Raw genomic sequence first — 18,568 nt, 5'->3', positions numbered from 1 at the left:
TTCTAAGAGGGAAGTTTGTAGAGATAAACATATATATTAAGAAAATAAAGTCTCAAACAACAAACTTTATACCTCAATGATCTTGAAAAAGAACAAACTAACCCTAAAGTTAGCAGAAGAAAGGAGATAGCAGAGGAAATAAGTGAAAGAGAGACCAGAAAAATAATAGAAAAGATAAATGAAACTAAGAGATAGTTTTATGAAAAGATAAAATTGGCAAAACTTTATCTAGATTAAGTTAGAAACAAGGAGAGGAGATTCAAATAAATAAAATCAGAGATGAGAAAGGAGACACTACATCTATTACCATAGAGATACAAAGGATCAATAGAGATTAACAGCTATATGTAAAAAAAATGATAATATAGAATAAATGGATAACTTCCTAAAAACATTTAATCTGCCAAAACTGAATCATGAAGAAATAAAAAATCTGAGGAGACCTGTGATGAATAAAGAAATTGAATCAGTAATCAGAACTTCTCAGCACACAAAGGTCCAGGACCAGATGGTTTCACTACTGATTCTACTAATTATTTAAAGAATTAATGTGAATCCTTATCAACCTTCTTCCAAAAAATTGAAGAGAAGGGAACACTCTGAATCTCATTTTATGAGGCTGGCATTACCCTGATGCCAAAGCCAGATAAGGATACCACAATAAAAGAAAACTAAAAACCAATATCCCTGATGAATGTAGATGCAAAAATTCTCCATAAAATATAAGCAAACCAAATTCAACAACACAATTCATGTTCAACTGGGATTTATTCTTGGTTTGCAAGGATGGTTCAACATACAAAAGTCAATTATGCGATATACCACATTAACACTATGAAAGATACTATATACTAGCTAATGAAATATTTGAAAAATAAAGAAAACAGTCTCATTTACAATAGCATCAAAAACAAAACATTTAACCAAGAAAGAGAAATATCTGTACAATGAAAACTATGAGACTGATGAAAGAAATGGAAGAAGACACAAATAGAAAGATATCTTGTGTTCATGTATTAGAAGAATTAATATTATTAAACTGTCCATACTACTCTGAGTGATTTATCGATTCAATGCAATCAATATCAAAATTCCAATGACATTTTTCACAGAAATAGAAAAAAAAAATCCTGAAACATACAATATCACAAAGAAACAAAAGATTCAAAGCATTCTTAAGAAAAACAAAGCTGAGAGCACCACACTTCATAATTTCAAATCTCATTACAGTTATACTAATCAAAATGACATAGTACTGGCATAAAAATTGACACATAGACCAAATCAACAGAATTGAAACCTAGAAATAAACTCCCACATATGTGGTCAACTAATATTTGACAATGGATACAAGAGTACTCAATGGAGAAGAATAATCTCCTTAATAAATGGTGTTGAGAAAACTGGGTAAACACATGAAGAAAAAATGGAATTGAACCCATATCTTACACCACTTACACAAATTAGCTTGACCTGTAACTATAAAACTCCTAGAAGAAAAAGTAGGGAAAAAGCTCTTGACATTATTCTTAACAACTTAAAAAAAAAAAAAAAGATTTCATTTATTTATTCATGAGAGACACACAGAGAGAGACACAGGCAGAGACACAGGCAGAGGGAGAAGCAGGCCCCACGCAGGGAGCCTGATGTTGGACTTGATCCCGGGACCCTAGGGTCAGGCCCTGAGCTGAAGGCAGGTGCTAAACCTCTGAGCCTCCCAGGGATCCCCAATTCTTAACAACTTTTGCTGCTGCTGCTGTTGTTTGGATATGATAACAAAGGCATAAAAAGTAACAGAAGCAAAAAATAATGCATAGGACTACATCAAACCTAAAAGCTTCTGCACCACAAAAGAAGTAATCAACAAAATGAAAGGCGGCATGTGGAATGGGAGACAATATTTGCAAACTATATATCAGATACAGTTTATATCCAAAATATTTAAAGAACTCAAACAACTCAGTAATAATAATTTTAAAAAAATCAAATTTGAAAATGAGCCACAGGAGCAAACTAGACATTTTTCTGAAGAAGACATCCAAATAGTCAACAGGTACATGAAGAGATCATCAACATCACTAATTATCAGAGTAAGGCAAATCAAAACCACAAGATATCACCTCACTCCTGTGAAAATGGTTATCATCAAAAAGACAAGAGATAACAAGTATTGGCAAAATGTGGAGAAAAGGAAACCCTTTGCACTATTGGTGGGAATGGAAATTGGTTCAGCCACTATTGAAAACAGTATGGAAGCTACTCAAAAAATTAAAATAGAACCACCATATATTTAAGCAATCTTACTTGCGTTATATCGAAAACAAATGACATCAGGATATTGAAAAGATATCTGCACCCCTACATTCACTGTAGCATTATTTATAATAGCCAAGACCCAAAACACAACCTAAGTATCCATGAATGAATTACTGGATAAAGAAGATGTGGTCTATAGATACAAAGTAATATTATTTAGCAGTGAGAAAGAAGGAAATCCTGTCATTTGCAACAACATGGATTGACTTTGAGCACACTATGCTAAGTGAGATAATAAAGACAGAGAAAGACAAATATTGTATTATATCATATATTTGGGAATCTTAAAAAGCCAAACTTCCAGAAACAGGGAGTAGAATCATGTTACCAGAGTAAGGATTGGGGAAGATGGGGAAATATTAGTCAGAGGGTACAAACTTGCAGTTAGAAGAGAAATACATTGTGGAGATCTAATGCACAGCACATTAGAATCAACAATACTATATTATAACCTTCCAAGGTGCTAAAAGACTTGTGGTAAATGTTCTTACCACAAAAAAGAAATGATAAGTGTGTGACATGATAGGGATGTTATTTAACATAATGGAGAGTAATCATATTACAATTATATAATCTTATCAAATGAACACATTTGCACATCCTAAACTTACATAATGTTAAAAGTCAATTATTATCTTTTATCTTATTTTTTTAAAAGTGAGATTGTATACGTAAAACACCTAAGGGACATCCTAGGAAACTTGGATTATGATTGAAATGTAATGCTGAGTGAAGTAAGCCAGTCGGAGAAGGACAAACATTATATGTTCTCATTCATTTGGGGAATATAAATAATAGTGAAAGGGAATATAAGGGAAGGGGGAAGAAATGTGTGGGAAATATCAGAAAGGGAGACAGAACGTAAAGACTGCTAACTCTGGGAAACGAACTAGGGGTGGTAGAAGGGGAGGAGGGCGGGGGGTGGGAGTGAATGGGTGACGGGCACTGGGGGTTATTCTGTATGTTAGTAAATTGAACACCAATAAAAAATAAATTAAATAAATAAATAAATAAATAAATAAATAAAATCTTTAAAAAAAAGAAAAAAATGAAATGTAATGATATACCTTTTTTTTAGAATGTATCTATGTTTATAAATATTTTTGTTCACATAATTTCCATTATGCCAATGTTTCTCAAAATTGTGAGAGCTCATAGAATGCCAGAGAATATATTTGCAGGTTTTCATGATTAAGAAACATTATATTGAAATCTAATGATTTTTATTTTAAGTTTAAACCCCATAATTTTAACATCCTCATGATCCATGGTATTTTAATTTCTTATGGAGAATCTGTACACCATAGAAAACATGTCCGTATACTTTCTAGGCTGATAATCTTCAGAGAGATATTTCTTAGAAATTTATAAATTAAATAAGTAATCAAGTCTCCACCTATAAATAAGAATGGCTCAAGGAGTTTATAAAAAAGGTTCCAAATAAAGGAAACAATGAGGAAAAAGAGGAAAGAAATTGAAGTACAGGATCATAGCAAGAAAAATTGAGGAAGCAATACATAAAAAAAGTCTCTGAGTTCTTGGAACACTTTGTGTACTAATAAACTTTCTTTTGGTACCACTTTTTAAAGTATATCTGCTCATTCTTCCTGCATTTCCGTTTTCTTTCATTCTTTTCCTCATTTACCTCTGGCCTACAGTGGCATTACTAATTGCCTCAAAGCCATATCAATGAAAGAATTTATGCATGTATGTGTGTATAAAGTGAACACTTATGTTCTTCTTTTTCTTTATATGAACTTGAGGGAGGCCTTTTTTTATTTCTTTCTGACAGCGGAACTTGGCTTGATACCTTATTATCAGTAGGTCAGATTTATATGAGAATGTTAATTAGAGGATAGAAACAGTGACTTTGGTCTTTGGAAGAAAGTTAATTTTTCAAATAAACTAATACATGTATATTGCATTTCAGATAAATAGTGCCTTTTGCACTGAATCACAGTGAATAAGATAATATCTGAGATTTATACCTCATATTGTTTATCAAAGATAAGAAATTCTCTAAGTATAGGCAAAAAGACTGAGCAAAGTAAGACAGAAGTTAAATAGAATTTTTTCTGTATAAAAATCATGTTATAAATTTTTATTTAAAAATGAGAAATTTAATCTTTATAATCATATAAGTATTGTTGCTATGTTTAGTGGATATCACTCACATATGCTCAATTTAGTCCAGGTGATATTTTGGGAAGATTTTTGCCCTTCCAGTTACTTATTAAAAGAGAAACATGAAAAATGATGCAGAACTAAGACATAAAGGTAGCAACTTCACAAAGAGGAATGAATCATTGCACATTCAACAATGGATCTCATCAAAATTGTTCTTAGCATCACATACTTTACATTCAATGGTCAATCTATGAACAAACTAGTGACTGAGCTATGGGTTCCCCATCTCATTTATCATAGCAGAACTATATCTTTCGCATTTCAAGAAAATTACAGAAAATAAAACTGCAATAAAACCAAAAAGCTGGAAACAGAGATGACACCCATGACAACATTAAAAAAAGGATACTGAAGATGTGCAGCCATCCGCTCAACTTACAATTAATGCAGCACAAGATCGATGTCTGACTTTTCCTGGTGCAATTTCTGCCTGAACCTGAGACAGAACCCAATGGGAATGTACCAGAGACATGAAAAAATGCTCACCAAAATAGGTTTTATTATTAATTATAACTGATACATGTATCATATATATATATACATATATATATATATGCATTTCCCTGTGGTTCAACTTTAATCCAGTGAAAATATGTAAATATATAACATTTGTTCATCTAAACCATCGCTGAGATGAATCTATGATTTAGATATGAGCTAATACAATGCATTTCTCCCAAGATGCTCATTCTTGGCTATAATCATTTCTCATCTGGGGCATTTAAACTAGGTATACTTGTCCTGAAGTAGCTATTCAAACTAGAAACTCTGGATCACATGTTTGTATATGTATATGAATTGAAAAGAGGCAGGTCAGAATAGGGTGAAGTGGATCTTTAAGGATAAACCTAAATAATATAGACTGTTTCCGTAATGTTCTAAAAACTAGGGGATCCCTGGGTGGCTCAGCAGTTTAGCACCTGCCTTTAGCCCAGGGTGTGATCCTGGAGTCACGGGATCGAGTCCCGCATCGGAATTCCTACATGGAGCCTGCTTCTCTCTCTGTTTCTCTCTCTCTCTCTCTTCCCCTCACGTGACTCTCATGAATAAACAAACAAATAAATAAATAAATATAAATAAATAAAAACTAGACTAACCTATACTCTTGCAAAGCTATTGGTCAGGGGTCTTTAAATGGAGATAAATGTGCCCCTATGAGCATGAGAAGAAAAATTTTTAGGATTTCTATTCATATTTTGCCTTCTATTTCTCAATGTACACCTTTACATAAAATATATTAATATTATATAAGTAATATACGAGGGATGTTGGAGCAAAGGCTTCCAGTAAAATATGAAAAGATATGGATATTGAAAACATCCTCTTCCAGACTGTGCTTTGCCTATTTACTCTCCGTGGTGTCTTTTAATGAGTGAAAGTCCTTAATTTTAATATAATTAATTGTATTATTAATATAATTTTTTTCCTTCTGGAGAAGCATTCTGTGTACTGTTTAAAAAACTACATGCTCCAAGCTCTTAAATATTTTTCCTGTATGTTTTACTGTAAAAAAATTAATGCTTTATAATTCACAGTTAGCCATAAAAATTATCTGGAATACTTTTCCTGCGTAATTTGAGGTAAGGGTCAAGACTCATTATTTTAATGGATAGACATGCACCTGTTATTGAAAATACCATTCTTTTAAATCTTCAGTGCAGTACTAATTTAGATAAGATCAAGACAACTCATTTCTACAATTAAATAGTAAACTTCAGAAGAGCATGACAATGTTTTATAACTTTTTTCTGAGTACATCATCAACACTGATCAAAGGGCAAAAGTCATCAGGAGATAAATGGTGTTATACACACTGTTTATTACATTAGTATTTTTTAATTGCTTGTTATTTTCAGAATAAAAAATCCATTTGTACTCTTAAACCACATGTTATTATTCCACCTAATTAAGCTGATACTTAGAATAATTCTTATAACCGAATAACTAAAAACAAATCATCCTTTAATTTAGTTTTTTTTTCCATGTTGCTGGGCATCTATTAAATTCGTTAAGCATTGATAATACTTAGTATATTCATAGGTCCTTAGTATATACATAGTAGATAGTGAAGAAATACCTTTGAACAAATAAATGACAAATCTTATTTTTCAGATGCTTCACTCATAACAGAGAGAAAGCTAATGTATCAAAATCAAAAGATGGAATAAAAGGAATATTTCTTAATTTCTAAGATACATGAGCTAGTTTATTTTTTTGCAAGTTTGTATGTTTTTGTCTATGCATGTATGTGTGTTTGTATAAATTCTCCTATAGAATCCCTTCATATTTATTGATTCATAAGGATAAGTTACCATAAAAAAGTTAATATCTCTTCAGGTTAGGGATATATTTTAATGTGTTTATATAGCACAAGAAAATGTCACTTTTTCTGAAACGCAATCCTATAGCAAGAGCTGACAACTCTAAATGCTGTATAGCCATCCTCTGGGATGTTTCTTCCTCACAAAAGTCTTACCACGATAGTTTGAGAACATTCCTAATGTGTGGCAAAGTTGTCTACCAAAATTTACAGTGCTACTTTAAATATATATCAGTGAAAAAAATCTAGTAAGGATATAATGCAGCAGAAATCCATTCATTCATTCATTCACTCATTCAAGCACAGTATTAGGATCTGAGAGTGAAACAATGATAAATGATTCTGATGTGCTTCGGGCTCTGATATATCACTCTTGCATGAAAAGGAAACCAATTTAGGTTTCTGGGTGACAGGTGAAAGGAAGGTAAATTTGGAGGTCAGGAATGCTAGGAAGATGCATATTTAGTTGAAGTTTCTACCTGCAAGATAGAGATTATTTTCCCTCTGTTTCTCTGTCTCTCTCTTTCTCCAACATAATTTCTTTAGCTCAAGTTGAGAGTAGAGCCTATACTTATAGTGAATGCATACAAACACTAATAAAGTACATCTAGAAGTCTTTTTATTCAGCTAGTTGAATATGCATTGCTAAAACTCAGGTACCATATAGAATAAAATATAATATACTTGATATATGGCCCTTCATACTCAAGGTATCCCAAAGCACTTTACAGAGCAATGACTTAGATAATGTAGTGCAGTGATTGTGTTGGCAAACTTGACTGTCATTACTAACTCAGCAATAGATCACACTATAGCCTTGAACATTATAACCTGTTTGAGTGAAAGAAGCAAAGTTAGCTAAAATTTTGAGAATTATACCCTGATAGGTTTCTAAAATGACTTCCTGTATTGTTATTTTTCTTCTAAGTCTGATGTTTTATTTAAACAACACGCTATTCCCTTTTCCAAGATTTTATCCATCCGATGGCACAGGCATTGGTGCAAAAATTTTTATTAGATTGTACATTCAAGGAAGAATAACCTGAAAATTATAAATTAGAATCCAGTTCAAGTTTTATGAATTTAAATCTATTTTTCAACCAAAAATTTAAGTGTTCCACAGATAAAGCTAGGAGAAGTTGTGTGTGTGTTGTTGCCTTTTAATGGGAGGAGGGCATCAAGTACTGAAAAAATATATACCTATTATAATAATTTATTTTATTGATATCTGTGATATACAGTCCTAAGAATTTCATGTATTTTGCTTTCAATCCTCATAAGAACCGTATGAAATATACCCTATTACCTCCATCTTGCATGTGAAGGAACAGGTGCAGAGATACTAGGGAACTCATTCAAGAACATACTGTTAATAAGTAGGAAAGTAGTCTTTAAACCTAGCTCTCTCTTGCTCCAAAGTGTATGATTCTTCCCCTACATGAAGCAGTCTATGAACTATAAAGGCAAAGAATGTGTTGATTATGCTTCATTCAAAATTGAAATTGGAAAGTAATTTGACTATAATGCTAATGTATATAGACTAAGATTATACCGCAAGTATAAGGCATAAAATACTAATGAAGATCATTGTTACAGTAATAAATGAAACTATCTTGATGTTTCAAAATAATTTCAGATGAAAACAATAATAAAAATAATGATTTCAAACACTTCCAATATTCAAAAGCAGTCTCTGTGACTACTTGTGGAAGCAAACCTCTCAAACTGAAGGTTAATAAATGTAAGGTCAGGGTGAAAGTCTAATCATTCTCTCAGGTAAATTATTTAACTTTATATAACATTTGGTCATGAAAATAAGATTATGTACTTAAATATCCATTACCTATTAGGTATAAAATTCTAAGCTAGGGATTGTGGAATTACAAATATGCTGGATACTGCTCTCAAGAAACTTATATTTCAGTATTTGTACTTAAATTTCAAAATGCAGGAATTAATCAATAAAATGAAAGAACAAAGGAAAAAGTACTCAAAATACAAAATATAAAAGAGTTCCAGCAGAGAGGTTAAGGAGGACTAATAATTAAAAAGTATTTTACTTAGACAATTGTCCAAGTACAACTGTATAGTTAACATACATGATGCTGTCTTCTCTCCCCAATATTGTCCTTCACCCTGCTCTTATATATTGATCGATAACATCATCATATATTCAGACACTTAAGAAATCTATGCTTTCCCTTTGGCATTTCTTCTTCATAGAGTTCACCCGACATAAAAGCTGGCAATTCTAGTAGTCAATGGATATTTCTTTTCCATGAACTTTGTCCTCTTTTCCTCATTCTCATGGTAGTCCAAACTTCTTTTACCTCTCATTTAGATTATCCCCAATGTCCATCCACATCTGGATTTGCCACATTTCGATCTTCTCTTCACATAGTAGTGAAAGTTACCTTCAATAATGCAGATATCATCTCCATGCTTCAATTTGCATCTTAGTCCTCAGTTTAATTCGCACTTCTTTATTTATTTTACTGGGGCCATTTTTTGATGACAGCTGCTTATTTCCATGTCATTTCCCCCACTTCCCACTCTATCTACTAACTTCCATTCATGTAAGCACTTAAAATTCTTAGAGCACACTCTGATTCCCAGTATTAAGACTTCTGCAACAAACTGTTCCAATTGCTTGAATGCTCCCACAACACATACTAATGTTTCAGATTATAGCTAAGCATTCACTTCCCCCAGGCTCATGCTCACTGAGTATTATAGAAAACCACATACTGCTTTGTGTACCTTCACTGTATTTTCTCGAATGGCATTTTTCACTCGCATTGTAATCTCCCTCTGTATACCTCACCTCACTAGACTTTAAGCACCACACAAACAATATCTGGCACATATTAGTAAAATGAATTAAAAATGTATTAATTTTTCTAGCTCTTCTCAAGATTGTAATTTAATTAAAGTTTAGCCTCATTAAAATTAACTTGTCAGTATTGCTTTGCAAAGTTTTATAATGGATTGAAGAGGAGAGAGTTTGTCATATCCTGTCAAGGTCCATCTTGCTCTCTAGAACATAAATTCACTTGCGAGTATGGTAGATTAGAACAGTGACTCCCACAAAGATGTTCATATCCTAATTCCCAGGACCTGTAAAAACTTAGGTGGCAAAGAGGCTTTACAGGTGTAATTAAGTTAAGGATTTTGTGCTGGACAGATTATCTTGGATTATCTAATGGCTCACTGAAATCACAAAGGTTCTTAAACCAGGGGTGCAGCAGTATCAAAGCATGAATGGGAAATGTGGCATGATGGAGGCAAGAGTTGAGATGATATAAGAAAGAATCTGTAAGACAAGGAATATAAGCTACCTTCAGAACCTGAAACAGACAGAAAGTAGATTCCCCTCAGAGCCTCCGGAAGAAACTAGCCCTATTGATACCTTGACATCAGCCCACTGATTTTGGACTTAGAATTTCCAGAAATTTAAGAGAGTGACTTTGAGTTGTTTTAAGCCATGAAATTTATTACAGTTTGTTACAAAAGCCATAGAAAACAATACACATAGTGAGTGTCACATAGAAGGAAAGCAATACATACTTATTCGATGAATGAAGTAAGACCCTAAGGACAATGGTACCTGAAGGTATAACTGAAAAAAAAACAAAAACAAAAAACAAACATGATACCACAAAGTCAGTTTAAGGAGCCCATAGTCACAGAAGGCTAGTCTAGTTTTTGGAAATGTTGTTTAGAAATAATTTTAAGGAAAAAAAAAAGGAAATAATTTTAAGAAAAAAATGCAGATGGAAGCAAAAATATCTGATGAATTGAAGGCTGTAGAATAGAAGCATTTGCTTCTTAAAATGATAATATGCACCAGAAACACCTGAAAAGCTGTGTAGCTACTCCCAGATTCAGAATTTAGAATGGGACTCAAAACTTTCCATTTTTGAGATGCCTGGGTGGTTCAGTGTTTGAGCATCTGCCTTTGGCTCAAGTCATGATGCCGGGGTTCTGGGATTGAGTCTCGCATCAGGATCCCCACAGGGAGCCTGTTTCTCCCTCTGCCTCTGTCTCTACCTCTCTATGGGTCTCTCATGAATAAATAAATAAAATCTTAAAAAAAAAAACTTTCCATTTTTAACAAGTTCCAGGTAAAGGTGCTGCTCTTGGACCATGGGTCACACGTTGAGAACCATCATGCTAGAGAAATATCTATTATTTTTGATTCTCCTTGTTTTTATCATCAACTAATTTTAATAGTTGGTCTGTTTCATGTTTTCAAACATCTCTTATGTGGCTTTTATATTTTATTCATATTCGAAATATTTCAAAAAAATGTTTGAATCTTCAGATTAATTAGCCTTCATTTTATATGTAAAAGATCTATACTTATTTTAAGTTGAAGAAACGGCTGAAATTACTTACATTTATGAGATAATTATTTTAAAAGGGGAAGTTTCCTGAATATACAAAACTGCTAAAGACCCCAAAATCTTCAATCTAATTTCTTAAATATTGATGAATTGAGACATTTGGAGGAATCATGGAAGAATTTTAACTTTAAAAAATAATAATTTTGAATAAAAAAAGATACCAAGAGTATATAATCTGCGATTCTATTTCTGTCACATTCAAAAAGCAGATTAAATTAGGGGCAGGTGGTAACTGGAAAGAAGCTCAAGGGAGACTATGGGCTGATGTTAATGTTCTGTTGGTCAATTTGATTACACATGCACTTATTAAACTATATACTTATTGCCTATTTTTATACATGCATTTTATTTTTTATTAAAAACACTTATTACAAAAACCTGAAAGAATTGTTTCACATGTGTTTTCTGCAGAGTGTTTTGCTTGTGTTTGGGTCTTTTTATGTAAAGTTCCTTGAAATGATTTCTCTTTTGGCAAAATGGTTCAGATCTATTTTAGATGGATACTGTGACATGACTATTTCCTGAGCTTATTCTCTAGCACAAGTAGTTTTTAAAAAGTGAAAAAGTCTGTTGCTTTCAAATACTTTTAATAAGCACTTATTGGATTTTTAACACTTGTCTACATAAATCTTATAAGTGCATCACATGTGTACACGAGACAATTTATGTGAGGCCTTTTATTTAAAGAATTAAATATCACTCTTAGTGTATACAAGGTAAAATAGAGAAGTGCAAAAAATTTCGGGTTTTTTTGTTTTTAAAATTATCTTACAATATGATGAAATTGAAAATTCACTATTGTGTTTATCTTAGTTTTTAATTTATTCTTTTCCTTCTCTTGCCTATAATCTATTCCAAGAACATTGTGTCATAGTTAGCTGCATTATAAAGAGGTGAAATAATTGGTTATTCAGTCAGTGATTCTACTGGATTAAAAACAAGACAGGTTGGTAATGATCCAGCCAAAGTGAATAAAAAGAGAACAGGTAAGCACATATGGTACAACATCTGCTTTCAAACTTAGAAAATATCTTCTCTAATCCCTGAAGCTTTCTGGCTTTTCTTCTTAATTCTCTTTCTTTGCAGAAAGCACTGTGAAAACATATCCTGACTATTTTTTACATTTATTATAATTTTTCCAAATATTAAATCACTACAATTTCCATTTCACAGTTTCTGATCCTATCACAAAAGCTTCTGAATACCGAAGCAAATAGATTTAGAATAGTTAAACATAATACTGAATCTGAATCTCAAAAATCTTTCTCATCTTTAAGTGTATTCAGCCTGTTTCATTCTTTATCTTTTATGATAGAGAGTATTTTTGATTTTTTAAAAGGTTGTCAATACATTATAGGAATTTTATATAAACAAGTGTATTATATATTTTATTTGTATTATTCTTTATCTTCACCAAAGATAGCTGAATGCACTCAGGCACCATTCTGAACACCATAGTGCTTTGAAAATACATTTTGATCTTTTCTTTACTTTCCACAATGACTTTAATTTGCTATCTTCTTAAGTAGCTGAATGAGAATTTAGTTTTAAAATGCATTGTTTTGATTCTTGATAATTCAGGATTTCTGATAATTCAGAAATTCAGGTTAATCTATAAAAAATATTTTCCTGTTTATTGGGTAAACAGGTTCTACAAACAAGAACTTAAAAGAGATCTTCCAATTGTATAAATATTCATTATTTAACTATTGAAGAATAATTATTCAACAATATTTACTTGTTCAAATCTCTAACATCAACCAATGACTTTTCACAATAATTTTGCTACATTCCTGCAAATCGATTCAACCCTTTACTGAGCATCTACTGCACCATGAATTTTTCTGACATCCATCTCATTGACCCTCACAACTATCTTGAAAGGCATTATCTCCACTACACAGACTAGAAAGTCACCTTAGAGCTAGTGAAAGTGAGTTTGAGGTCATAAAGCTGGTAAAAAAGGAAGCTGGCTCCTCATTCCAAACTCGACCTCTTTGATTCCATAACCTGTGTACCCCCTGAATCTATGTTAGTGTATCGTATCATAATGCTTATGAATTTTAATGTGCCTTCTATTTGAATTAAGAATTCATATAAAATTCTAAATTCTATATGTAATGAGGAATATTGCATTCATTTTTTAGAATCAGTGTAACAACCATTCCTTTAGTGACAGCAATGGGAAGATATTACCGATAAGAAAACTCAGAGAAACATGATAAAGGCCAGTGATGAAGATTGCTTTGGGAAGACTTAAAACATTGTGGTGAAGTTTTATTACTTCTAATGATTAAGATGTGTTTGAAAGATTCACTAATTCACTTAAGTCATCACATTTACAGTTAGAAAATTATCTCTTTAATATTCTCCATACTAAAGAATATTTAGAAAGAAGCTGTTTATGTTTACTTGTCTCTAAAACAGAACAAAATTGATATGTTTAATCTACTTCAATGTTGTTCTTAAATAATTCCATAGTTTCACCTTCTTTTGTATTATGGCCCCACACAAAAGGTAATACATTTATAAAATACATTTCTTACCTCTTTATTTTTATATAGATTAGCTTTTGAACCACTGAATTTTTTCTATTTCTTTGCTACTGATAATCATTTCTTGCCATGTAATAGATTTTAAATGAAAAAAGTATGACCATTAGTTTCCTTTTACTTGTGCATATAATTGGTTCATTGTGACCATGAGTTATCATCAAGTGATTTGAGATTACTCAACAAGTGTTCATGTTATTATTAGTTAACCATTTTGTACTGTCAGCATCTGTTTCAATATTATCCTTAGATTATTCTAATCTGACTTATTGTCTTTAGATAAAGATCCTCAGTAAAAATGTACACATCCAACATTGTAATAATGGAGGAAGGAAGAAGAGTTTATCCAGAGAGAAATACAATGTAAGTGAATTTGGTGTTAAAGTACCAGGTGATACAATGCTATTGTACTGTATTCCGCATTCACAAAAAAAAAAAAAAAAAAAAAAAAATCAATGACTCCTCAAGTGCATTTACTAAAAAGAAAACAGGATGAAAAAAGAGAAAGGAGATGGATGGAAATAATCAGCTCTCTTCTCCTGGCAGGCAGGAGTCCTGCTAAGCAGACTCCTTAGGGAGAGAGAGAATATCATTTTCCTGCCTGTCCAGGACTAAAGCTGCTACAGAACAGAAATGCATGGCTTTCTTAGGAACTGTCATTTTTGTGGTGGGAAAGATTTAGGGGACTTATCCAGCAGCTGGAATACTATATAATAAAAGCATCATTTTTTTAATTGCAGTGGCCCAACAGTATTCCCTTCCAGCATGGCCACAAACTTTGCCCATGATTGCTACATCTCTTAGCCAAAAATGATTCGTTAGTGTGGAGTGTAGGGGTTGTGTTTCTCTTCTCTTCTGCCTAACATGACTTTGTCTTCCCTCAAACATTTCTTGAGTGGCCTTAAAACAACTTCTCCTTTGTAAATGGGATTGATTAGTCATAGAATCAAATAAATATTTTTCAATTATATCACATATATATACATAATAATCATAGTTTTCTGGCTATTTGTTTTATGATGGTTCTATTTGTATTGGGAGAAAAATCTATTACAGAAAGTTAAAATGCCTGCCAACCTAAAGAAGTATTCCAGAAGTTACATTTTCAACTGGGTTCAGAAATTATATAAGCACAGTAGGGCCCAAAGTCCATAAGCTGGTTTATCTAATCTCTTTTTGTGAAAATTATAAATCTAGCTATTAAATATGAAGCTATCTCTAAACCTTATAAAAGCATATAACTCTTAACTATGCATTTTAACTATTTATTTAAATATGAATTTATTACTAACACAAATGTGACTGATTGACAATTTAATAGGCCTTTCCTTGTGTTGTAGAGCAACATATTCATATGCTTCCTCTCATAGACTCTTAGCATCTTCTACAAATTAATAAATAATATGGGTCTATCTCCATTGCTAGATGGTAAAGGTGAGTAGAGATGGGTTATTTATCAGAGTCTAGCTTTAAAAGTCTAAGTACAGAAGTGTGTGTGTATATACATATATATACATATATATGAACACAAATTATATTTTATTTGTCTCTTTTTTCAGAATTAAGTTTTCAGCTCTCAGCATGTTCTAAGACTAGAATTTTCTTTTTTTCTTTCCACATGGTTGATGGCTACACAGAAAAAGTCTTTAGAGCCAGCTCTACCTATTTAGTTGATCCCAACTTGATATATGTAATTGACAATGGACAGTAAAGTTTTTCGACTCAGGCTGAGATTAAGAAATTTAAATGTAAAATAGCTTACTTTATCATTGACTCCATATCTTTACCATGAAGATCATAATGAATGAAAAATATAACTAGATTAGAATTACAAAAAGTATTGCTTTTACTGATGTTCACAATTTATGTTATTTAATCACTGACTCTTAAACCGCTCAATCTTTTGCTTTTTTTTTTTTTTTTTTACTTCTCTCCATTCACGTGCACTCTACTGAATGCACTCAAATCTTTCCTACTTTTTGTGCCTCTTAGTAGCTTCTATCAGAGTTGTCCTAGGAGTATGGGTCTCCTACTAGGTAAATATCCTAGGCACTGACTACCCTTTCACTACTTAGATTTTTATATACAAGGTCGTTTGAGTTTGTATATAATCCATGTTGATATCATTACTTTTTAACTGGTTGGGTTCCTTCTCTATGAATGTTTTTTGATGCTAGCAGAGAGAATGACACTCCTAAGTAATTTTTTCCCCAGGCCTTTAATGCCACACAACTGAATTGTCATTAAAATTTACATGATCTAAGAAATAACTTTTGATCAAAGTTAGTTTGGTTTGAAACCAAACTAACATAAGCATAAAAAAAATTTTTTATAAGTTTTCTGATTTTACAGTCACTTTCTTTTTGTTATAAAATTAAAAAGAAAAAGCCTTTATAGAAAGACTGATTGGTGTAAGCATATCTTTCCTTTTATAAAAGCAACCAATTTTATGTATTTAAAAATGTATGCATTTATTCAAATATGAAACATGAGAGACAAAGAGAAAGAAAACTTATGGTAATGATATTTATTGATAAAAATTTTTCAGCATATATTCAGTTAATATTGGTGGATAAGTATGATAGAAAGTACTTGTTCAAATTTGTGGCATCATTATACATTAATTGTCTCACATAATTCTGCAACGTGTTATTTACTACCAGAAAAACATAAAACAGATTATCATTTCTTTGTGTTCATATTTATATAATCATGCCTGGGTTACAAAGTTTGTATTTTAAATTATTTTTCCATAAATACTTGAATAATTATCTCATTTATAGAGATAAACTTATACTAGATTTGTTAGAAAAATTATCATATATATTTTTAAGGAAATGCACCAATGCTATATATTTATTTATTGTTTTTCTTTCATTTATTTTCATATGGTCTGACAAGAGCTTCTCTTAGGTTAACAGGAGATGGCTAATACCAGCCAGAAAGTACAGAGATAGCATGCCTTGTGAAATAAAAAAAAATCAATTTGATATGTCTACATTTGCTATTTTTAATAGAGCTGTTTTTTCTTTTTTTCTCAATAAATGATACTTTTACAGTCCATTGGTGGGACAGAGAGGTGAAACTGGATCTTTGAAGGCCTCTGTTGTCACCTCTATCATTATTCTGCTCCAATGACAACACAGAGTGTACTGTCAACGTCCTCCAGGTAATACCCTTATTACATGTGTCATTAGAGGATGTTTGCCATATCTGCTTTAACACCACAGACATTTTAAGTAGGTTATTCCATCACTTTGCCATTTTGATTATGACAACAAAATGACACCATATTGAAATGGATTTTGGAAAGAAAGGCTAACTGTCCAAAGAGGTCCATGCTCATTCTAATTAAAATTGGCTTAGGTGGCACAACCTTCATAATTCAGCGTATGACTATGAAGGATATGCATGTTGAAAACCTTCTTTGCTCATTAGTGCTATTTCTGTCAGACACTACTACCTGCTCTTTTCTTAATGAATGCTAAGCCATCTCTTTAGAAGATTGTGCTGCTTCCCTGAACTGAAGGAACTGTCTTAATTCCTTCCAAGTTCGTCAGGAGTAAAATCGGGGAGTCACCTCTTTGACATTTCTCAACCTCTGTACTTATTTATCTCTTTGAGACCCTGCGCTCCAGAGATATCACTGTCTTAATTAAGAAGAAGGATGTGACCATGGTAAATTGACTGATTTCATTGATTAAGGACTAGCTGTACAAGTAACATTGATTTTAACAGTGGGTCTACATAAATGTAATTGTTCGAACATGGGGCTGCATAATTATGGTGATGTACGAGAATAGTTGGTTTGTCCTTTTCAACCTTCACTAACATTCTTTTGCATGATAATGTACCTTGTGCAATTAGCAGAAATTTTAAATGTTACAAAATGTCTTTTGTGAAGACATGAAGTAATAATTATATTCTAATTTAATTCAACAACATCAGACAGTTTTTCTTTTTCTTTCTTTTCATCTTTTTTCTTTTTTGTACACATAAGATCCTGCATATGGTAACATGAATATTGCCTTTTACTTTCTATTACCTATGATCAGTCCATACAAATATGTGCAAATAACTTGTTTTTATTTCAAAATAAATATACTACGTATGTTTCGAAACTCAATAATATTTGCTATTAAATAAACTTTTAAAATTGCCATACCAGTGCTAAAATCCAAAGAAAGTACATATTATCGTCCTATATAATTATGAAAAAATATCTAAAGGTCACTGAGTTTGTAGAAGATAGGTGATTATTAAATTATTTGTTAAATTGTTCTTTAAAAGAACAAACATATATGTCACAAAGACTATATTGTTTTATTTGCCACTACTATTTTTAAATGAGAAGACATAAATAAAATTTTCTAGGACTTCACTGTAGAAGCCTTATCTAATTGGAACTAGAGTTCCAAATAGATAAAGTCCAGTGTACAGGCAGTCAAGTATGTTGATATTTAATGAAATTAAATTCTAACCTATATATAGTGAAATTGAAAAAAAATAAAGAGAAGGTAGTCACAAATTTACCTAGATAAAAGAATATAGGTTAGTGAATCAAGAGCATTGGATTTTTGTCATAAACCTGCCACTAATTAGTTCTGTGACCTTTTGTAGCTGTGTACCATACATAATAAAAAGTAGCTTGTAAAATAATGCAAGGGCTTATTCTTCATATGGGCCTATATTTTTTATCCATTGGTAGGCCAGCTAAAAGAATCTTATAAAATATCGGGAAAAATACTAAGTTGACTGTTTATATGCTTGCTTGTTTATTGATTGGT

At 31.8% G+C, this 18,568-nt stretch overlaps 1 long non-coding RNA gene across 5 annotated transcripts in view; it reads left to right on the top strand.

Moving 5' to 3' along the window:
* Positions 1–13,373: 13,373 nt before the first annotated feature.
* The window catches only part of LOC140616864 (uncharacterized), a 183,805-nt gene continuing 178,610 nt past the window's right edge, over positions 13,374–18,568 (top strand). For all 5 annotated transcript variants that reach the window (XR_012017193.1, XR_012017190.1, XR_012017194.1 and 2 more), the window contains exons 1-3: positions 13,374–13,498; positions 14,061–14,144; positions 16,841–16,950. This is a non-coding gene — a long non-coding RNA (uncharacterized lncRNA). The remainder of the gene's footprint in view (positions 13,499–14,060; positions 14,145–16,840; positions 16,951–18,568) is intronic.

This window comes from Canis lupus, chromosome 25 (genome assembly GCF_048164855.1).
Source record: "Canis lupus baileyi chromosome 25, mCanLup2.hap1, whole genome shotgun sequence".
Lineage (NCBI taxonomy): Eukaryota > Metazoa > Chordata > Mammalia > Carnivora > Canidae > Canis > Canis lupus.
The sequence above is the reverse complement of the archived record's forward strand: the minus strand, read 5'-3'. Positions and strand labels throughout refer to the sequence as shown.